This window comes from Procambarus clarkii, chromosome 44, assembly GCF_040958095.1.
Source record: "Procambarus clarkii isolate CNS0578487 chromosome 44, FALCON_Pclarkii_2.0, whole genome shotgun sequence".
NCBI classification, from domain to species: domain Eukaryota; kingdom Metazoa; phylum Arthropoda; class Malacostraca; order Decapoda; family Cambaridae; genus Procambarus; species Procambarus clarkii.
The window spans coordinates 5,805,849-5,830,354 of record NC_091193.1 but is presented as its reverse complement, the minus strand read 5'-3'; the positions used below and the strand labels follow the sequence as shown (position 1 = coordinate 5,830,354).

General features: G+C 43.4%; 1 protein-coding gene across 1 annotated transcript in view; it reads right to left on the bottom strand.

Annotated features, from left to right (window-relative positions):
• Positions 1-24,506, bottom strand: part of LOC138350095 (uncharacterized) — a 189,770-nt gene that overhangs the window by 2,457 nt on the left and 162,807 nt on the right. The window lies entirely within an intron of this gene.

Here is a 24,506-nt window from a genome sequence, read left to right as displayed (position 1 = left end):
TCTTTTAAAGTGCGTTAACAGTCAAATTTTGAGGTTTCAAAGAATTGTACAGTTTTGTCAACAACATGCAATTTGCTTTTAATACAGTATATATATAGAATAGACCTGATTCTGTTTTAGATTTGTTAACTAACCTTTCCTCAAAGTTTCTTTCTACCTCAATATCTCATAGTCGTTTCCTGCTTGTCTGTATTGCTGGTACAGTTGAGGGTTAGGTATCTTCCTATATTGAACGCTTTGTTTGTGGGGGTTTCTGGCCTTCTTGCAATTTCTGTTGAACTACTGTTTTCTACTTCTGCATCTCTGTTTTTGGCATAAATTTTTTGGTGCCTTCATTATATATCTTACAGAATTTGGCATACATATCATTTACATCCTCAGCCCATCCTTTTGTTTTGGTAGTACTTACAGCAACAATAAGGACCATAGTACATATATCGAGGTACAATGCAATTCGAAAGTAGAAATCTGTACTATTGAATTTGGACAAACTGGAAAAGGTTTTGTATTTATATTGCAAAGACAAGCTAAACTAACCTAACATAACCTTCCTAAACCTAATAAAGTACATGTGTGTGCTATACTAGGCCTAGGAATATTTAAGTTTGTTTTTTAGCTTCATTTTTGTCAGACTCTATAAAGTAAATAATACCAAATTCTACAAATTACTTTGTATGTCAATGTTTGTACTATGGTGCACATAGTTACAAAAACTACAATCTAAACAGGAGGATGGGTTGACATTTTTGCTTAACAACAAGTTTTTCCATTCGAACTCATTAACCACTGGACAGTGCTGGCTGAGAAAACTGATTTGCCGATAACTGCGCCAACCGAGAAAACACTTTTTTATTTTTTTCGTACACATTTGAAACACGTGCGCATTAGGTTGGGTACGAGATGGACGCCTAAAGCCTTCAGTGAGCGGCGGCCATCTTGAAAAAAATCCCAGAATGCCCCAGACCTGAGGAGACCCTCAGTTCTGATCGAGCAACCATGGCTGACGCACATGCCTCCAGCTCCATATTGCCTGTGAGACGCGCTTTTGAAAGTTTGCTTTCTAAAGGGCAAATTGTGACTTTATTGTTTGAAGAAGAACAGGAATGTGATATTGATGACCCAGGGGAGAATAGAGACCTAACACAAGTAATCAATGATAGTGATACAGCAATAGATAATGACAATACAGTGAGCGTGTCTCGTTCAGGGCGAGCTCCACGCAGAGGTGGATCATAGGTCATTGCTCTTGCTCATATTATCTTGAGCACCTGCTCCATCTTCTAATTTTGACAAAAGTGATTGTGTTGATAACTAATTTTCTGGGTTCAGTGACGCTGCTTCTGATATAAGTAGCATAGATGTGCCAAGTGCTAGCGGCTGCCGTCGTGGTGTTACTAGGTGAGGATGTGTTGTCTCAGCAGTGCACCCAGCCAAGTGCCGCATTGTCTCCCCTCGTGACGACACTGACGACAGTGTTGCCTCTACATCTACTTTCCCTGCCACCAGTTCGAATTTTTAGTCAGGCTCTGGTGTTGCAATTACTCATAAAGTATGGCCAAGAAGACAGTGTAACGACAATTGTTCATGAACCAGCATTACCACATTACGTTTCCAACAGACAAGGTGTTAAAGACTTCCTAACACTTCACAAGCCTGCCTACCTACCACCTACAGGAACTAAAGCCAAAGGTATACATGAGTGCATTGTTTGTAAGCATTCAGAATGAAAACCCAGGAAGGGAAAATCTGTGTGTACCATACGAGTCGAGTGCAAAGTTGCGCTCTGTCTCATGGATTGCTTCTTTGAATAACACTCACTTCCCAAGTACTGAGTGTATAATACAGTGTGTTAGTGTGTAAATAGTGTGTGAAACTGTATATATATATATTCTTATTTTAGTGAATTTTAAACATGTATTATTATGACAATAAACATTTATTGTGGACACATTACTGATACAAGTATCACTGTTCCATAGAACATTATGAACATTCTATTGTATACATATTGTATAAGACACAAATGTGTATTGTATACGATCATAAAAACAAATAAAAATGCATTGGAAATACACAGAACAAATGATAGAAAATATATTTGTAGCAACTTGTAGTGCTTGATTAGCCCATGTGATAACCTCTGGGAGCTTCACGTACAAGCGTACAGCAAATAATGACATCACACGCCCCCTTCTCCACGTCCCTACAGCCAAAGTTTGTGAAATTTATTTGTTTTTCTGTGGGGGAGCTTCTACGGCTCCCTGGAGCTTATCGGGCTAATGTATGTTATATTAGACCGGGACATTAGCTATGGAGTTCAGACCTACCAGGGACCATGAGCCAGAACCTGGTCCCTTCAGAGAAGTTGCAGGGAACAATGGCCCTGGAAAAAAACCCCTGTGGTTGGGGTATTTCCGTATCTGCCATCGACCGAGGTTAGGTGCCCAGAAAGGTAGGCATAACAAAACAAACCCCACATGGTAAGAAACTAACAACAAAAACCAAACAGAGAGGTAGAACTCCCTACAATCCCAAGGACACAAGCAAACAAGCAAACGTAACACACTACTGCTGCGCTGCTCGTCCGCGCAGCCCTCCCCTCCCCGAAAGGGGGAGGGAGGGGGAAGCCCCAGACCTCACCATGCCAGCTGCACAGCACCCCAGTTCATAAGCTAATGTCAACAGGGACAGATGCCTCTCTGGCCTCATTTTCCTGGGCGGTGTTGCCTTCGTGGCACTCACTGCTGTGTTTTTGTATTGTGCGGTGGCCAGGTGTTCCTCATTAGTACCGGGGCTTCCTTCCCTAAGCACCCTGTGAGTACTGTCTCTGCGTGACAGGGTTATCTTCCCTGGGGCGTTCAGGAACCATTCTCATAGAGGTTCTTGCTACTCGGCATTTGCCTCGCCCTTGGGGCCAGCTGGGGTTTGGGGCCCTTGTTTGGCCTTGAATAGGGACTGGTATTGTGCTGGTTAGAGCGTCATGGTGTTGCGCGACCTGCTACCTACGCGGCGACCGGTTCCTGTTGCCTCTGGGAATGGTGTACTTTTGCGGGGGTTTTCTTTCTTTTTATTTTCATTGCCTGGTGGGAGTCTGCCTAGTGTGGTTATAGTTCCACTGGTAGTGTTTGGTGGTCCTCTACTAGGCCCCCGTGATTGTACACGTCGCAGGGGTTTTCAGCGTTGGTATCTACCCTTTGTAAGTTTTGGGAGTTAACTGGTTAGCAACACCTTGTTTGGGGCTTCCGGTTGGTCCGGCACTCCATGGAGGAAACAATCTAGTTTCCTCTTGAAGATGTCCACGATTGTTCCGGCAATATTTCTTATGCTCGCTGGGAGGGTGTTGAGCAACCGCGGACCTCTGATGTTTATACAGTGTTCTTTGATTGTTTCTATTGCTCCCTTGCTCTTCACTGGTTCTATTCTTCATCTTCTTCCATATTGTTCACTCCAGTACGTTGTTATTTTACTGTGTAGATTTGGTACGTGTCCCTCCAGTATCTTCCACGTGTATATTATTTGATATCTCTCTCATCTTCTTTCTAGTGAGTACATTTGGAGGGCTTTGAGACGATCCCAATAATTTAGGTGCTTTATCGGTCTATGTGTGCTGTACAGTAAATGTTCTCTGTATTCCCTCTATTTCAGTAATCTATCCTGCTCTGAAGGGGGAAGTGAGTACTGAGCAGTACTCAAGATAGGACAACACAAGTGACTTGAAGAGTACAACTATTGTGATGAGTTCCCTGGATTTGAAAGTTCTCGTAATCCATCCGATCATGTTTCTGGCTGACGCCAGAAAAATTGAATTATTATGTATTATGTTTAAGGTCCTCATTTTTACCATACCTGAGTACCTGGAATTTATCACTGTTAAACATCATGTTATTTTCTGTTTCCCAGTAAAATCTTTATTAATATCTGCTTGAAGTTTTTCAATGTCTTCAGCCAAGGTCATTTTCATACATATTTTTATGTCATCTGCAAAGAATGATACGAAGCTGTGATTTGTATTTTTGTCTATATCTAATATGAGAATAAGGAAAAGCAGCGGTGCAAGGACTGTACCCTGAGGTACAGAGCTTTTAACTGCACTTGGACTTGATTTTATATGATTGACTGTTACTTGTAATTCCTGTTTGACAGAAAACTGACTATCCAGCATCCTACTTTACCGGTTATTCCCATTGACCTCATTTTGTGTGCTATCACTCCATGGTCACATTTATCGAAAGCCTTTGCAAAGTCCGTGTATACCACATCAGCATTCTGTTTTGCTTTTTATGCCTCAATGACTTTGTTGTAGTTATCAAGTAGCTGTGAGAGCCATGATCTTCCTGCTCGAAATCCATGTTGGCCTGTGTTGTGAAGGTCATAGGTCTTCATGAAATTGGTGACCTGACTCTTAATCACTCTCAAATAATTTTATTATGTGGGACGTTAGTGCAACTGGTCTATAATTCTGTAGAGGGAACCACATTCAAAGTGCCCGCCAAGGAGACATTTTACAGTATAGGCAGGGCTGTGCCCTGATTGGTGGACGACGACGGCGCACGGCCTACCCGCGCGGCAGCCCGCGCAGGCCGAGTGGGCCAGATTTGAACTGCATGTGACCCAACGCGGACGACGCCTGCCCGGCACCACTGGCACTTAGGATATGTGCCCATAGGACCCCTAAGAGGCATTGATTCCCTCTGTCCTACCCTTCCTGAGGAGCCTAGACTTGCTCCACCTACCCTACCAGCCCTTCCTCTCCCTACGACGACAGTTCCAGGTGAATTACTGTGCTATTGTTGTAACACGTGGGTCACCTCTACATTGGCGCAGTGAGTAAACGTTCCCACGCGGTGATCAAGAGGACCTCGCCAAGATATCTGCATCATCGTTCTGCCGACTTCAGTCAAGACGTCTTAGATAGTGTTCAACGGTTCCAGTCTCGAATTACTGGCTTTGGTTGCACCATAGATGTTCTTCGGTTCGTTGTTCAATAGCAGGTGCCCAAGATATTTCAACCCCTGTTTTTTTTGTGCATATGTTTTATTCCACATCTCGTGCAATCCCCCAAGATTCTCCATAAGTTCCAGTTATCAGTGTTTTATACGGATTATTTCTCCGGATTTGTTGCATTTTATTGTCTTGTCCCCCAAGCACCGATTCCCGCGGTCCCCAAGTTCTTTGAAGAAGGGGAGACGAGTACCACCATTCACACGGAATACGGGCCACCGTTCATGAGCATACCCGACCTGTATTGTTTACGAATCCGCTCGCGGAGGATTTCAGGCTGTCGTTCCCGAGCGCATCCGTCTCCAGTGTGTTTACTACAGCGACGCTGGTCCCAGCTCTGCAGGGTGCTTGCTACAGGTCTGTTATTTTCTCATTTCTACTGTTAGCTAGACGTAACCTGTTCTAGGCTTTCTACAGAAGTAACGGCTCAAGGGGAAGAGATACATTAAGTGAGCCAGTGAGTTTGTGTTCATACCAGATTTAAGGTGGATGGTGATCCGCCCTGCACACAGTTCCACACGTTCACCTGAAAAAAGTGTTTTTGAGAACCCTCAGCCCAGTGCTTATGAAAATCAGGCACATTGCTTGTTAAAGTTCCTCAAAGTGCCTGTCATCAGATTTTCCAGTTTTGCAAGTGCAGTAAGTGCCCAGTTTTTGTCTAAGCCTCAAGTGATTTAGGTACCAATTAAGTGTGCAGTGTTTTATGTTGCTTGAAACCCACCTGGCCCCATCATTTACATTATTGACTGTGCAGTGCTTATTTTTCCTGGTGGAACATTTATCTCTATCTCTGAACATTGGAACCTTAAGTGTGGCCATTGGTGTCTGTGTTTTTTTGTTTTTTTTGTTTGTGGCACGAGATATTGGAGCTTTAACTTTCGACACTAGCACAATGGCCCCAATCAAGATAAACTCTGCTTCGGCTGCTGAGCTGCTGCTGCTACCGGGTGTAGGAGATACCTTGGCCGCTCGCATTATCAAGTTTCGGCGTCGCCACGTGATCACGGGGGACAACATTTATGATATCAACCGCCTTCGGGCCACGCCCGATTTGATGGCTGCTATATCGTTTGAGGTGGACCCGTCCCAACAGGGCCCCGGGCCCTTAGGTCAGGGGGCAGGAAGTCGTTCATCGTCCTCGTCCAGCGAAACGGGAACCCGCCACTCCTCTAGGGGTGCCGCCAGCAGCAGCCAACGTGGACGTCGACCTCAGTCACCAGCTTACTCCAGGGCTAGTGGCCAGCAAGGTACTCGGCAGGGGAGCCCCTCCCACCATCGATCGGCTCGATCAAGGAGACGGACAGCTCGACACTCGTCACACAGCTCTCTGACTTCCGATTCGGATGCCTCTCTATCCCGTAGCAGGCGGACAGGTTATCGCCAACAGAAAGAGACCTTCCGCACACCACCTCGGGCGTTGGACTATGACGGGAAGTCAGATTGGGCCACCTTCTACCGCCGCTTCACGTCTTATGCCTCGGAAAAGGACTGGAGCGGGCCTACGTCATTGACACAGTTAGGATGGTGCCTCAAGGGTAAGGCAAGTGATTTTTACAATCGCTTACTGGACAGAGAACCGTCGATCGATTATATTCGCATGATGCATAAGATGATCAAGCGATTTGGCGATAGGGAAGTTCTGGATGTAGCTATGATGAAGTTTAACCAGGCCCAGCAGGAACCAGAAGAAGATATTGCTGATTGGGCAGATAGGGCCCACCACTTGGCTCATCGGGCCTACAAACATGTGCCACGATGGGAAGTGGAACAAATCGCAGTAATGAGATTCGGCCAGGGATTACAGGACAAGACTCTGGCAGAATACATTGCCAATGCAAGGAATTCGTCAATGGAAGAGGCCATCGACCGGGCCCAAACCTTCCAGCACAATGCCGTAGCAATCCACGGCTCCGCAAGTTCAAGCAGGCACGACTCCCACCGCCGCGGGTCCCAGGGGCCAGCAGTAAGAGTGAATGCAGTGGGCAGGTACTCCCGGTGTGAGCAACCACCCAGGAGTAAGGACGCTTCTCGGCGCTCGACACCAGGTGCCTCGTCGGCTACCAGTCCCGCAGGCCGTGGAACCGGTACTCACCACCCGTCGAGTGCAGGCTCGGGTCCTTCATCTTCCATGGACACGGAGGCGAAACTGGACGTCTTGGTAGCAGGTGTCTCAGAACTTCAGCGGGAAATTGGACCAGGTGTGTGAGAGTTTGAGGCACCTTACAGTTGCTCTTATGTCACCACAGCATCGCCGTAACCCATCCCCTAGGCGACCTGTTCAGTGCTACAGGTGTGGAAAAGAGGGTCATTTTGCTCGGGACTGTGAGGAATCCGAAAGGGATGAGGAAGCAGTCCGCCAGCACGGGGACACCTCGGGCAACAGGCCACATGTTTCATTTAAGGACCAGAATTCGTCTTTAAACGCTGCCGGGTCGGCTCATTCGGTCTAAATCCGACCCAGTGCATAACAGGCCAAGGAGGGGCATCGGAGCAAGATGCTGACCAGATATTGTCTAGAGGTGTGGAAGACATCTCGGCTCACACTGACAGGGGGGACATGGACATTAGCACATCAGACACATACAACCAGCAGAGTTTGGTTATGCTAAGTGAGAACTCGTCAAGTGAGGCTCCTTCAGGAATCCAATGCAGGACAAAAGTGGCAATTCGGGACCATGCCACTACTGAACAAACAGGTCTGGATCAGGAAGCAAAGCAAAATTCTCACAGGAAGTGGGGCCCGTTAAGACACAATGTGGAAAGGAGGGCTCAGAAGAAAATAAAGAATGAACTAGCATTTGGTCAGTTCTTGGAAGGCATAGATCCAATTGCTTTCCCTTGGGATCCTGGGGGTGAGATGTGGGAAGAGAGTTGCTCTGTCAAAGGACTCACATTCAAGGAGCAGCGCTTCGGTGCGAGGAATATTGTTAGGACAGAGTAAATTCCTAAGAGTGAAGCTGAAAAGAAAAAAAAAAAAGAAAAAAGGAAAGGGAATAGTGTAGTGTATGCAATGTTGAAACAGTTCGTGTATAGTGCAAAGATAATACGGGTAATAATCGTAATGTTCGTGTACAGTGCAAAGATAATACGGGTAATAATTGTAATAGGACCCATTCATGAAACCAGACTTTTTTACAAAAAAGACATGTTGTATATAGTGAAACGTTTTCCCTCCAACATACCCATTGTTCTATAGGGACGGGAGGAGTGTAGAGGGAACCACATTCAAAGTGCCCGCCAAGGAGACATTTTACAGTATAGGCAGGGCTGTGCCCTGATTGGTGGACGACGACGGCGCACGGCCTACCCGCGCGGCAGCCCGCGCAGGCCGAGTGGGCCAGATTTGAACTGCATGTGACCCAACGCGGACGACGCCTGCCCGGCACCACTGGCACTTAGGATATGTGCCCATAGGACCCCTAAGAGGCATTGATTCCCTCTGTCCTACCCTTCCTGAGGAGCCTAGACTTGCTCCACCTACCCTACCAGCCCTTCCTCTCCCTACGACGACAGTTCCAGGTGAATTACTGTGCTATTGTTGTAACACGTGGGTCACCTCTACAATTCTTTGCCAATGTTTTGCTCCCTCCCTTGTGTAGAGGGGCTATGTCTGCTACTTTAAGTGCATCTGGTATCTCCCTCGTGTCCAAGCTCTTCCTCCACAATATACTGAGTGCCTGTGCTATTGGCACTTTGTATTTCTTTATAAAGATTGAATTCCATTAATCTGGACCCGGAGCCGAGTGCATGGGCATGTTTTCAATTTCTCTTTCAAAGTCTAGTACGCTCGTGTTGATATCAGTTATATTTACAGGGGTTTGGATATCCTGCATAAAGAAATTGTCTGGATCTTCCACTTTCATGTTGTTTATTGGAGTGCTAAACATGTCCTCGTACTGCTTTTTTAGGATTTCACTAATTTCTTTGTCATCCTCTGTGTATGAACCTTCACTTGTATGAATAGGTCCAATACTGGCAGTGGTTTTTGCTTTTGATTTCACATATGTGAAAAAAGTATTTTGGATTTTTCTTTATTTCCTGAACTGCTTTCTTCAGTTTGATTTGAAGTTTGACACTTCAGTTGAAGTGTTTCAATTTCCGCTCGATTTCTTCAATCTCTCTATTTATATTATTCCTTCTTTGAAGGGAAAGTCGTGTCTGCTTAAGCATTTCCGTTATTTTTTCCTTCTTTTATAGTGTCGTCTGCGTTCTCTTTCTATGTTGGATCTCTTTCTGGCTTTCCTCAAAGGAACATGTTTCAGACAGACTTGACATGCTTCCGAAGTCAGTTTTTCAATTCCTTCTGTAGGACTTGTATTACTTAGAACAGTTTCCCATGGAATGTTTGTAAGTTCCCTGTTTATTTTCTCCCAGTCTATCCTTTTATTATTAAAATTGAATTTACTGAATAACCCCTCTCGCTTGATCAATATTTTAGGTGTATTCTGAGTATTGATGGTCGTTTGCACTTCAATGAGCTTGTGATCTGAGTATGTGGTATCTGTTATCATAATTTCCCTGATAATGTCTATCTACCCTGATAATGTCTATCTGAGATCTAGAATATTTTAATTTCTCATTGGTTCTGATATCTGCTGGTTGAGTGAAAATTTGTCACAGAATTTAAGTAGTTATCTAATCTGTGGTGGGTTAGGTCCCGATAGATTTCCTGGTATAATATTATTGTTTGCTATTCTCCATCTGAGACTAGGCAAGTTGCAGTCACCTAGGAAGATAATATCTGGTATCGGGTTCTCCAAATTATCAAGGCTATTCTCTGATTTGTTTATCGGTTCTGTGAATTCCTCGGCCGTTGCATCTGGCGGTTTGCATATTAGAATAATCACTAAGTTTATTTTCTCTATTATTAATCCCAGTACCTCTACCACCTCATTTGTAATGTTAAGGAACTCTGAGCATACATGGTCTTCCCTAATATACAGACCCACTCCTCCATGTGACCTAATTATCCTATCACACCTGTATAGATTATATCCTGGAATCCAGATCTCACTGTCCAAGAATTCCCCTGCATGGGTTTCTGTGAAAGCTCCAAATACTGCATTTGACTCCATGAGGAAGCCATTTATGAACTGTACTTTGTTGTTTATTCTTGTTTTTAGTCCTTGTATGTTGGCAAAGATGAATGAGGTTACTCTATTAGGGATAGTTGGACTGGGAGACTTTTTTGGCAAGTCCATTATGCTTGGACATATTGAGTTTGTTCTGACCAGTGCTGATTGTTGTAGGGCAATTGCCTGTTGTAGTTGTACAGTACAACCTCGATTCGATGTACCCGATTCAACGAATCTCCGGCTATTTCTCACACTTTTCAGGCCAGATTTACTCACCCGGTTCAACAAACAATGGTTCGCCGAAGCGGGGGATGTTCGGATTTGCTTACGATATCGAGACAGAGTTCACAGACTGGTGAAAAACTTTCCCATTCTATCACAGATTACAATTAATAATTCACTCATATGACAAGTTGGATCACACAAGTGAACCACACAAGTGAACCACAAGTGGTCCACAAGCTTACGATGTTGGGACAGAGTTCACAGAGTGGTGGAAAACTGTCTCATTCTATCTACAATTAATAATTCTTTCATAAGACATGTTGGATCACATAAATGGACCACACAACAAGTGAACCATATGAACCAAACACAAGCCAGAATGGTCCACACAACAAGTAAAGTATATTAACCAAACACCAGCCAAAGTGGTCCACACAAGTGAACGACTGAGTTTCAATGATTTTCGTTCACTGATTTGTGGCACACGTATCTTTGTAAATTAATTTAAAGGCTGAAGCGTGAATAGCTAGCTACCGTGTTGAAATCTTCTTATATACATTTTCTGCGAAGAAACAAGATGAGTGAGGGTGGACAGATAAGGGAATACTGTACTGTAAACCTCACTTTACAGTGAGGTTTCACTAACTTTCATCTGTGTCGTCATAGTTCAGTGACCCATGACTTTGAATGTTACAGATTAATAAATCATTTCTAAAACTGGTATTTTAATAAATCTCTATTGTCCTAATTAAACTAAACTAAATAAAACCAAAAATATACTGTAATATGATATATATCTGCTATTTGAGAAATTATTCACATTATTGGCGGCTCACAAGTCCAGCACGAGTGGACAGGTCTAATCCGTGTAATTACCTAAGTGTAATTACCTAAGTGTAGTTACAGGATGAGAGCTACGCTCGTGGTGTCCCGTCTTCCCAGCACTCTTTGTCATATAACGCTTTGAAACTACTGACGGTCTTGGCCTCCACCACCTTCTCACTTAACTTGTTCCAACCGTCTACCACTCTATTTGCGAAGGTGAATTTTCTTATATTTCTTCGGCATCTGTGTTTAGCTAGTTTAAATCTATGACCTCTTGTTCTTGAAGTGCCAGGTCTCAGGAAATCTTCCCTGTCGATTTATCAATTCCCGTTACTATTTTGTATGTAGTGATCATATCACCTCTTTTTCTTCTGTCTTTTAGTTTTGGCATGTTTAATGCTTCCAACCTCTCCTCGTAGCTCTTGCCCTTCAGTTCTGGGAGCCACTTCGTAGCATGTCTTTGCACCTTTTCCAGTTTGTTGATGTGCTTCTTAAGATATGGGCACCACACAACAACTGCATATTCTAGCTTTGGCCTAACAAAAGTCATGAACAATTTCTTTAGTATATCGCCATCCATGTATTTAAATGCAATTCTGAAGTTAGAAAGCATCGCATAGGCTCCTTGCACAATATTCTTTATGTGGTCCTCAGGAGATAGTTTTCTATCTAGAACCACCCCTAGATCTCTTTCTTTATCAGAATTCTTTAAAGATTTCTCACATAATATATAGGTTGTATGGGGTCTATGTTCTCCTATTCCACATTCCATAACATGACATTTATTAACATTAAATTCCATTTGCCAGGTGGTGCTCCATATACTTATTTTGTCCAGGTCTTCTTGAAGGGCATGACAATCATCTAAATTTCTTATCCTTCCTATTATCTTAGCATCATCAGCAAACATGTTCATATAATTCTGTATACCAACTGGTAGATCATTTATGTACACAATAAACATCACTGGTGCAAGAACTGAACCCTGTGGTACTCCACTTGTGACATTTCTCCATTCCGATACATTGCCTCTGATTACTGCCCTCATTTTTCTATCAGTCAGAAAATTTTTCATCCATGATAGAAGCTTACCTGTCACCCCTCCAATATTTTCCAGTTTCCAGAACAACCTCTTATGTGGAACTCTGTCGAAAGCCTTTTTTAGGTCCAGATAGATGCAGTCAACCCAACCATCTCTTTCCTGTAATATCTCTGTGGCTCGATCATAGAAACTGAGTAAATTCGATACACAGGATCTTCCAGATCGAAAACCATACTGTCTGTCTGATATTATATCATTTCTCTCCAGGTGTTCTACCCATTTAGTTTTGATTAGCTTTTCCAATACTTTCACTATTACACTTGTCAATGATACAGGTCTATAATTGAGGGGGTCTTCCCTGCTGCCACTTTTGTAGATTGGAACTATGTTAGCCTGTTTCCACACGTCTGCTACGATTCCTGTACACAGGGATGCCTGAAAGATCAGGTGAAGTGGAATGCTGAGCTCAGATGCACATTCTCTCAGAACCCATGGTGAAACGCCATCTGGGCCAGCTGCTTTGTTCTTACCGAGCTCCTTGAGCATTTTTTCCACTTCGTCTCTAGACACCTCTATGTGTTCTATGTTGTTCTCTGGAATTCTTATTGTATCTGGTTCCCTAAAGATTTCATTTTGTACAAACACACTTTGGAACTTTTCGTTTAGTGTTTCACACATTTCCTTTTCATCTTCCGTGAATCTATTTCCCATTTTCAACCTCTGAATATTATCCTTTACCTGCAATTTGTTGTTTATGAATTTATAGAATAGACCTGGTTCTGTTTTACATTTGTCCGCAATCCCTTTTTCAAAATTTCTTTCTGCCTCTCTCCTCACTGCCGTGTAGTTGTTTCTCGCATCTTTGTATCGCTGGTATGTTTGGGGGTTCGGCCTCTTCCTGTATTGATTCCATTTTTGTGTCTTTCGGTCTCTAGCCCTCTCGCAATTTCTATTGAACCAATCCTGTTTCCTAGTTCTGCATCTCTGATTTGGTATAAATTTTTTTGTGCCTTTATCATATATTTCACAAAACTTGCCATACATCTCATTCACTTCCTTGCCTAGCATCAAGTCTGTCCAATTATACTCACTAAAAAAATTTCTAAGGTCACCATAATGTCCTCTCCTGAAGTCTGGTTTTTCAACTGCTTCAACCTCCTTATTTTCTTCCAGCTTATAACGCATTGCATACTTTATTCCCAAAAAGACATGGTCACTTTTACCCAAGGGAGGAAGGTACTGAATGTCAAATATCTCTTCCTCCTTCCTGGTAAATATCAAATCTAGCATGGAGGGAACGTCCCCTTCCCTCATCCTCGTAGCTTGTTTAACATGTTGATATAAGAATGTTTTCAGGATGAGGACTACAAATTTACAGGACCAAAATTCTTCAGTTTTAGCTTCATATGCTTCCCAGTCTATGGATTTCAAGTTGAAGTCACCGACTATCAACAGTCGTGATCTATCGTTATCCGCTCTCGCTATAATCTCTCTCATTATTGTTATAAGATCTTCACGTTTACTATCTAGCTCCTCCTTTGACCATGTGCTGCTTGGCGGTGGACTATATGCATTTATCATCATTAGTTTATCATCCTCATAGCAGATCTCTAGTGCTATTATGTCAACTTCTTGTGGATTGGCAGTCATTATTTCCTTCACCTTTAGGTGTTCTTTTACCAGCACAGCAACGCCACCGCCTTTCCTAATTTTTCTGTCCCGTCTCCAAATTGAGTAGCCCCTTGGGAATATGACCTCATTTAAAATTACATCTTCAAGTTTTGTCTCCGTGAGTGCAACAATGTCTGGTGTCTGCAGCTGTATTACATCACTTAACTCCAGTATCTTCGATCTCACTCCATCTATGTTGGTGTATGCAATCTTCAGGAACTTGTTCCCCCTCTCCTTATTCTTCACTCCCCCTCTCTCTATTGATTTTGTTGGTTTGCCTTTATGTACCACTTTACTGGTTTGCCTACCCCTATCACTTTGTAGAAAAAAGAATTTATTTCTTCTTCATTCCTGCTCTCATTTAAATGTTTTGCCTCGGCGAGGTTCAGTTTCAGCTTCTCTCTATCTTCTTTTGAAAGATCTCGTCTTAACGACCACCCTTTCCCATCCTCATCCCTTTGCAATTTTCTAGCATTCCTTAGTACTTCTTCCATCTGTTTGGCACCGTTTAGGGTGATCCTCAAAGGTCGATCTTTCCCTTTTACGTACCTGCCTATTCTCCTGTAGTCGCACACATTCTCTCTGTTTGTAAGACCTTCCACGAGGCCAACAATTTTATCTACTACTTTAGCTTCTTCTACAGCTCTTTCTGACCTAGATGTTATCGCCTTTTCTTTGCAGCCAAAAATGATCAGGGACTTACTCCGATCAACTGTGTTTTGCACCAACTTCGGGTTAGATGCCAATTCTTTCCTCACTTCTAGCCTAATGTTTGTTTTATCTTGGTTGCTGCAGTGTTTGACTTCCTTTACTGCTGCTTCTATTTTTTCCTTCTCCTTGGCCACTTGTGCATAAGTGAGTTGTATATCTTTCTTGCACTGTTCTATTCCCTGTGTAACTTCCTCCATCTGTGCTGACAAAAGCTGTTTCTCCTGTTGAATTTCCTTGCCTAACCTATTGTAGTCATTTATGTTTAAATTTACTTTAACTTCTTCCAAAGCTATTTTTAAGAGTTTATTTTCTTCTTCCATGGCTTTGCAATTTGTTTCCAATTGATTCTTATCCTTGCTTAAGTCTTTCACTAAACCCTCAAGACATAAAACTTTGCTATTTAAATGGTCATTACTTTCTTTCAATTTACTAATTATTTCTACATGAGAGTTCACTATAGTATCTAAATTTACCAACTTGTTATGTAGACTACTAATATCAATGCTTTCTTCATTGAATCCCTCAAAATCAAGCTCTGTTTTGTTTTTCCCCTTGCCAGTGGCCATCTTGAATGTTCTTCTCTGCACTGTAAACACTAGGGCAACTTTTTCTCATCCGATTTTTCACTTCCCTTAGCACTTTCCTGTTATCTCACCTATTTTTCAAGAGCACTATACCTTTATGTTCTCTGGGACACCACTCACTACCATCAACCTGTACTACAATACTTAGGATTGTTGAAATATGCTGGAGCTCCTCTGCTGCAAGTGTTGACCCTAGGGGTGTCACCTTTTTTTGGTGTTGTGTGCACACAACACCATGCTTATTTTGTTCAATTTCATTGCCATAGTTCAGTGACCTACGGCTTCAAAATAATAAAATTAATAAATAAGTTCTAAAATATTTTTATAGCTCTTATTATTGTAATAAAGTTGCTAAACTGAATATATAACCCAAAAATACTGTATATAATTTGATGTAAATCCAATATTTTGAGAGAAATTTATGTTACTGGAAATCGAACACAACACCATGCTTGTTTTGTTCGATTTCGTCGCCACAGTTCAGTGACCTACGGCTTCAAAATAATAAAATTAATAAATCAATTCTAAAATAAGTATTTTTTATAGCTCTTATTATTGTAATAATGTTGCTAAACTAAATATATAACCCAAAATTATATAATTTGATATAAATTGAATATTTGAGAGAAATTTATGTTAATGGATCTGGCTTCAACACCAGCCTACTGTAGGGTGTACGTATAGACCTAGTCTGCATTCGTACAGTATGCACCCAGTGCCCTTAGTTTTGTCTGCGATTGACGTACAGTATTTAACCGCTGGTGGAAGAATAATTGTAGAATTTACCATTTATTGACTACAGCAGTATTGTTATACAATAAAATGTCTCAGGGGGCTTACTAATAGTGCCTTATTAATGCTAAAAATGAAGCAATATTTTGCAAGAACTTGTAGCAGAAAATCAACCAGCACGAGCACTGCCGTACCCAGCACGATAACAGCCGTACCCAACATGAGAACAGTCATAACCAGCACGAGAACAGCCGTACCCAGAACGAGCACAGCAGTACCCAGCAAGAGCACAGCAGTACCCAGCACTGGTACAACAGCAGTCAGCACCAGCTCAGATGCAGCTGAACCCACAGCAGCAGCGAGCACCAGCAAAGCTGATGCAAACATCTAAAAAACATCTTGTGTGGTGTGAACAGTTAGAACAAGTGTTAAATTAAGTGTGTACATAGTGTTAAAATTAAAGTTGCAGTAATTTTAGCATACAATAGTTTTCATAAACTGTATTGTAGTACTCAACATACAGCAAACTACTTAATCAACACAGTGTTAACGGTATAATACACTACAGTACGTATTTACTGTACAGCATTCACAACTCCATGAGACTTCAAGATGGACATAACTCCAACAATAAGGTAAATAACAAATGTAACACAGTATTTTTTAGCAGAAAAGTAATATATAGGTACAGTATATAATATGATAATGCATTTTTATTATGTACAAGAAAAAAAAGACACTGACGCAAACACCTCCTGAAGGTGACCTCTTGCAATGCATCCAACGCTCCAACGCACTGGGGTTGGTCCCATATAGTACGTTGAATCGAGGTTGTACTGTAGTTCCCCTTTGGTGTGTAATTGTATCTGTAATTCTGGAATGCAAGTAGGTCTGGCATCCAGTTCCATACACTCTCCATGCTCCTCCTTTTGAATTCTCTTTCGATTTGGTATAAAAAATTTATCGAGTCTCCTCCAAATTCATTATCCTGCTTGCCACTCTTTATGTAGCGTTCTGTGCCTTTCACGTGAAAGTATGGGCAGCTGAGGTCATACCATTTTCTGTCCTCGAGTGAGGTTTGGCACATGTCAGGATGAAAAAATCTACATATTGATCCAAATTGACACTGACATTTCCTAAGCATATTTAAACATTTTTAGGGATGTTGGTAACTGCATTCTTTCTTATTACCAGCATATCTGTCTGCATATGTCCTTTGCATAAAATTTGCATATGTCTGTCCTTCTGGTCAAACTCGCTCTATCGGGGACCGGGGACCTATCGAGCTGTCAGTGCTGTCTGTTACCCTTTCTAGTTTACTGCTGTCTGCATTCGGGCATACTGAATCAGAGTTTGCAACTTCCTGAGTTTCTGCTTCAGTTTCATCCCTGACTATAGTCTCCGCCTCTGGTCTATTATAATTATTGTTGTTCCTTTCCCACTCTTTCTGGATGGCTGGTATGCTTTCCAGATGGCTGGTCACGATCAACGCCAGCCAATACGCGAGATGAGAAGCAAAAAACAGAGACACCGCATCCCGCAGGATCAGCGCGAACAGCTTCAACAGGGCAGAAGGCGCACGCGCCGTCGAAACCAAGGCACTGGACCCGGGAATGGCCCCAAGCGCCTCCACATCCTTAAGCTAATCCAAGGACAGTTACAAGAGGGAAAAGAACCACAAGACCGAAGCCAACAGGCCACGAGCGTGCAAATCCTCAGCAACCAGTGCAGCCAAAAGAGTGGAAACCTGCATGTGAAGCTGCACGATGCCGACATCCCAAGGAAGGGGCAGGGGCGAACAAGCATGCAATAAGGTGCCGAAACTCGCCCCCAGGTAAACCTGAATCATCGTCAGAGAATAAAGCCACTCAAGCGTGCAGGACCAACAGAACGTATGCCAAGCCTCCAACGAAAAAACAAGACAGTTCATTAGCAAGAATGACTCTGGAACCTCATAACGAACCCAGTAAGGAAACAAAAATCCAAACCTGAATGATGGATTCATTAACCCTTAAAGTGCGCATCACTTCATATGAAGTGTAAATCGTTTTACCAGTCAACTGCGCTTCACTTCATATGAAGTGTATGGGTACCGCGCACGATTTGAATGGCCCGTGGTGTAGCTGGGGGTCCCATACGCTGCCCAGGGGCTCTAGTAAACAGCGGCCATTTTGAAAAAAAATCCAGCTCACGATTCGATGGCATGGGAGGCCTCAGTTTAGCGAGAGTCACCATGGCGAGCGCACGGTCAAACACCTCACGGGCACGCACCACTCAGTCCCTCACCCCAGAGCAAATAGCCCACGAATTATTCTCTGAAGGTGAAGAAAGTGTGTTTGACGATTCAGACAACGATGAGGATTATACACAGTTGTCGGGTGATAGCAGCAGCAGCAGTGAAAGTGAGAATGACCGCCATGCCATGGCGAGGCCTATACGCTCTCCCATGCCTCCTCGCCCATTTTCTACCCCAATTCTACCACGACCTCACAGTTCCTGTGGATATTTTCTGTTAGAGGGTGACGAGTCAGAGGGAGGTGACTCCTTTTCTGGGTTTAGTGACTCAGATCAAAGTTTTATTGAGCCTGTGGCTGGTACCAGTGGTGTAACTGGGCGAGAAATTGTCGCGTCAGCAGCATCTCGCCCGGCCAAGCGCCACCGCATGGCACCAAATGAGGGACCAAGACCCTCGTGTTCACGTGCACCCACCTCACGTGCACCCACCTCACGTGCACGTAGCCGCCGTGCTTCTCGCAGACGGTATTCAGCTCCTGGTCGCCGGTATGCATCGCTTCCTCGCCGTGTTTCCTCTGCATCTCGCAGGACGCCTGGTGTACTTGAGTGGAGTGATGGTGACGATTTTATTCCTAATATTCCTCACTTTGACGATAAAGATGTAGGGATTACAAACCTTTTCCCTAATCAAGGTGAGGACATGGCTGAGATGGAATATTTTACAGCATTCTATGATGAACCACTCATGGAATACATTGTACACCAAACGAACCTGCATGCTGCTTACCTGATTGAGAGGGAAATCACAGAATTTTCACGACTGCAGCGTTGGAAAAATACCACAGTGGCGGAAATGTATGTGTTTTTGGCACTCTGTTTGTTGATGAAGCACTGTCACAAACATGCAATAAATGACTATTGGAGCAAGGACAAGACAATACCAACACCTTTATTCGGGAAATATATGTCACGAGACAGGTTTCAGATACTCCTCAGGTGTCTACATTTTGGAAGTGTTCAGGACCGAACACCTGATGATAGACTGTGGCGAGTGAGGCACTACATGAACGATGTTATTGGAAAATTCAGAGATTTTTACGTACCAGCACAGAAGCTGGTGGTTGATGAATCTCTCATACTTTTCAAGGGACGTGTTCCATTCAAACAGTACATTCCCTCAAAACGAAACCGATTTGGCCTGAAATTTTTTGTTCTTTGTGATTGTGAGACAGGATACGTGTTACACATGATTCTGTACTCGGCTAGTGATGTAGACATTCCCGGTAACGACGAACATGGATTCTCGGGGAGTGTAGTGAAGACCATCATGGCTCCGTGGATGAACAAGGGACACATTTTATACACAGATAATTACTATACAAGTCCCTTGCTAGCTCGGTTCTTGCTAGAAAATAGAACCGGATTGGTTGGTACAGTAAAGCCACAACGAAGGGAAATGCCTGTGTTTGACAACGACATTGCAGTTGGTGAGTGTCAGAGAAGGAAAAGTGATAACATTCTGTCAGTTCGGTGGAAAGACAAAAGAGAGGTGAACTTGTTGACAACAATTCATGATGGAACAATGGTGAACAGTGGGAAAGTGAGCCATAAAACAAACGCACCACTATATAAGCCAGACTGTGTTTTAGACTATAATATCAACATGCGGTTGATTGATAAATCAGACATGATGATTGGCACTGCAGAGTGTGTGCGGAAGACATGTAGGTGGACGAAAAAAGTGTTCTTCCATCTTGTGGACATGAGCATGCTGAACTGTTTCAACATGTACCTTGTGAGAACTGGACGTAAGCCCACTTTCCGTGACTTTGTATTTGATGCTGCAATACAGTTATTAGGAAAGTTTGCAAAAGATGTCCCAGGTATTCAACGGCCCATCATAAACCCACTGTTGCAGCATGCTGGTACTCCACGCCTCGCTCACACTGAAGGCTTCCTAGCACACAAACTTAAGTATTTGCCACCTGGTGTGAAGCGTGCAATAGCCCAACGTGATTGCTTGGTGTGTAAAACAACGACACGTAGAGACAAGAAACGGAAGCTTGTGCAAACATGGTGTGAAACGTGTGGTATCCCATTATGTGCTGTCGACTGCTTCAATGACTACCACAGTCTAGAAATCTTCTAAGTGTGCTTCAAAGTGTGTATAGCGTGTGCGAGTGTGTAAATATGTAAACATATAAGCAGATAGCGTGTGCGTGTGTGTAAATATATACAAATATAAGCAGAACATACAATATAATAGACTGTAATGACATATTATATTGCCGTAATTGAAAACATTTGTGTGCGCCTGTGTATACTCAAATATGCAACAATTATTGATACAAAATATGTTCAAACAGTATTTGAAACACAATTAGTGAAAAAAAATTAGATAAAATGCGCTTAGACATTGTAAATAAATAGCGCGAAAATATATTTGTGGCAACTCTGGCTGTTTGAGGACCGCGCGCAACATCTCCCGGGCGTGTACTGCATGAGCGAACATGCAGATTGTGACGTCATCACCGAGCTTCTCGGCTCTATTGCAACAAAAGTAAGTACAATAGAAATTTTTTTTTATTTTTCCCGTGATCAGTGAACAGAACTTAACAGATTAGCAAAAAAAAAAATTTTTTTTTTTTCAAAATGACATGCGCCTGTGTGGATAGCAGGATATTAGACCCCGAGCATGTTAAGGGTTAAGGAGGCGCAATCCGAGTCGCGCAGGAGGTAAGCCGCAATGGCTTCCCGCACCTCATGAGGTGGGATGCAGGAAGCCGAAAACCTCTGGAAGGACAGAACCGAACCCGGGGAGGGACCGACACCAAATCCAACTCGTACGCGGAAGGGGGGAAGGAAAAGCCCACTCCCTGTAACAGCAAGCTCCACTCAGAGGGTACAAAAACCCAAGCAGGGTCCAACAGGGGGGCCCTAGCCCCCAAAGTCAACTCCTCCCCAGCCCAGGGAACCTCCACATCAGGACCCGGGACCAAACCGTCCCTCAAAGCCCCGGCCTCAAAAGGAAAGGCCAGAGCGGCCGGAAAAGCAGGAAGAAAGAGGGGCTCACTGGTCAGACCCAGACGCTTCGGCAAGAGGAACCGGCTCGAATGCCTCCGTCGCCACCCTGGAAGAGGCATCCCCCGAGACCACCTAAGTCTCCAAACCAACTACACTCTGCCCCAACTCCGAAACCCTCAGATGCTTCGGAGCCAGAAGCAGGAGGGAGGAGGACCAAAACGAACCACAGCAGGGAAAGGACTAGGGGGCGCAGACTGAACCAAAGTCGAGGCGACTAACACCCCTAAGTCCGAGTCCTATAACCAAACTGGGGCAGCTTCGGGGCTTCCGGGGTCAGCAACCAATCTAGCGCGCTGCAGCAACCTAAAACGAGCATGCAATGCCTGCGCCGCCTGGACCCGAACAGTGTCATCAGTGGACTGGGTGAACTGAGTCACAAACAAGCAACAAAACTTGCAGATTCTGGGTCGAAGGTGTCACCAACCCAACAGGCAGCATGACGGAGGCAGAAACAATGAAGGTCACCCGGAGAAAAGGGGGGGGGGGGACCGAGCAACCCATAAACTCGCACAAAGCGAGAGGGGACCCAGGGGTCACTTACAATGGACCAATGCACTCCCATATGGTTTCCCAGGGCCCTTAGACGGAACTCAGGCTAAGGGAAGCCCAAGCAGGGTATTGCTAACCGGTGCCTAAAGTTACCAACAAAACTGCTAAAGCTGCTCTCCCGGGATGTGTATCCTCACAGGGGGCTAGTATGGGTCCACCAAGATATAGTGGTACCTCGGCTTACGAGCACCCCTGGTTACGAGTTTTTCAGGTTACGAGCAGGATTTGCTCAGAAAATTGATATCGGGATACGAGCGTTGCCTCAGGATACGAGGGTGTTGATACGTGTACGGGCCGACCTAAAGTGTGGTGGCATGGCAATCGCCGCTCAGTTTACCAGTGCCTCGCGCCCAGTGATTATCCCGCCTGAATTCTTCACAAGGATTTACTATTTTTTTTTCAGATTTTTTGCTATTTGAGCATAAAATTTGTTATTATATATATCGCAATGGGTCCCAAGAAAGCCATTGGTAAGGTTCAAGGCAAGAAATCGGATGTGAGGATGACAATAGAGGAAAGGCAAGAGATCATTCGGACGCATGAAAATGGTGCACGTGTTGTTGAACTTTGTAGGCAGTACAACAAATCTACGTCAACGATATGCACTATACTTGCCAAGAAAAAGGACATTATGAGTGCTAAAGTGGCAAAAGGCATATTAACAATCACGAAACAAAGACCACAAATACTTGAGGAAGTGGAAAAGTTGTTATTAATTTAGATACACAACAAAGAGTTAGCGGGTGATAGTGTTTCAGAGGCCATCATTTGTGAGAAAGCCAGGGTATTGCACGAAGACCTTGTAAAGAAAACCCCTGGAATGAGTGCAGATACGAAAGAGTTTAAGGCAATGTGGGGATGGTTTAAGAAATTTAGAAAAAGAAGTGGTATTCATAATGTTGTGAGGCATGGGGAGGCTGCCAGCTCAGACAAACCAGCAGCTGAAAGATTTATTGAAGAATTTAAAGAGTTTCCAGAGGCTGAGGGATACCTACTGCAACAAGTGTTTAATTGTGATGAGAGAGGACTGTTCTGGAAAAGATTGCCTAAGAGGACATATATTACTAAGGAGGAAAATCATTGCCCGAACACAAGCCTATGAAAGATAGGTTTACGCTTGTGCTGTGTTCAAATGTTAGTGGCAATTTGAAAATTAAACCCTTGTTTGTGTATCATTCTGAAAATCCAAGGGTTTTCAAACAGTATAAAGTGCAGAAAATCCAAATGTGTGTGATGTGGAAGGCTAATAATAAGGCATGGGTGACCAGGATTTTTTTTCGGAGTGGGTGAATGAAGTGGTGTGCCCTGCCATAGAAAAATATCTGCAGGAGAAACATTTGCCACTCAAGGCCCTGCTTCTCCTCGACAATGCTCCTGCTCATCCTCCAGGCTTGGAAAATAAATTGTTGCACAGATACATTAATTTTCTCACAGTAAAGTTCCTTCCTCCTAACACCACTCCTCTAATTCAGCCTATGGACCAGAAAATCATAGCAAATTTTAAGAAACTTTATGAAAGGGCACTTTTCCGGAAATGTTTTGAAGTGACTGAAGCCACAAAACTCACCCTCAAAGAGTTCTGGAAACACCAATTTAACATTTGTAGTGCTTTAACCCTTAAACTGCGCATGGTGTATATATACGCCCTGAGTAACATGTCCCATGGTGCGCATGGCGTATATATACGCCATAGGGTGCCAGGCCTGATTCAAATGGCCCGCGGCTACACGGGGTTCACAGTAGCTTCCTCAGGGCTCTTGTAAACAGATGCCATTGAAAAAAAAAAATCGTGGGCAATATTCTCAGGTGTGAGAGGCACAGTACTGTTGGAGCAACCAAGGCCGGCGCACGCAGCATGAGCGAACAGCATTGCTGTTCAGCTTGTGACCACAGCATCGCCGAAAAATGTCAAAATAAATATATAATTGTTATTATTTAGCGATGACAATATTACAGATGACCCATGACTGTGATATAAATAACCAGGGTTGTGATAATAGCAGGATTGTTGTAATAATTAGCGCTGTGGGAGGAGTGATGCTGAGAGATGGAGGGAGACAGCATCGTTTACTGACTGTGTGGCTAGCTGTTATTGTTTGCATTCACCATACCAGGTCAGTGGTTCTCTATGGTGAACACAAATGTAGATACTTATATATAATGTGTGTATTAGTGTAATAACAGCAAAAGGATTATGCTGGGAGGAGCCATATGGGTGACGGAGGTGACGTCGTCTGCACGATTTGTCTAGCTGTTTAGAGGGTGGCCACTATGCTCTTTGGGCGCACTACAAGCTTAGGTGTACAGTTACGGTGCATAAAACATGTAGATATTTATATATAATATGTGTATATAAGGTAATAACACTGCAATCAGTATTGTTGGGGTAGAAAGTTTAGTGCGTGTGACCTTGAAAGAGTGAGGGAGCTGCCAGCCGCCATCTGTGTATAGCGACGACTCTTAGTGCCTGAACTAACTAAATCAGCTTAGCTGTACAGTTGTGGTGAACAAAATATATACATACTTATATATAACGTCTGTATATAGTGTAATAACACCACAAATGGTATTATTGGGGAAGAAAGTTTAGTGCGTGTGTTGAGGGAGTGGCAGAGAGTGGCTGGCTGGTGTGTGGCGGTAACTCTTTGTTGCTTTTCGACTCTCAATACCAACTTAGTGGTTCGTTATGGTGACCAAAACATGCAGATACTTATATATAACCTGTGTATAGAGTGTAATAGCAGCAAAACTATTTGTTTATTGTTTTATAAA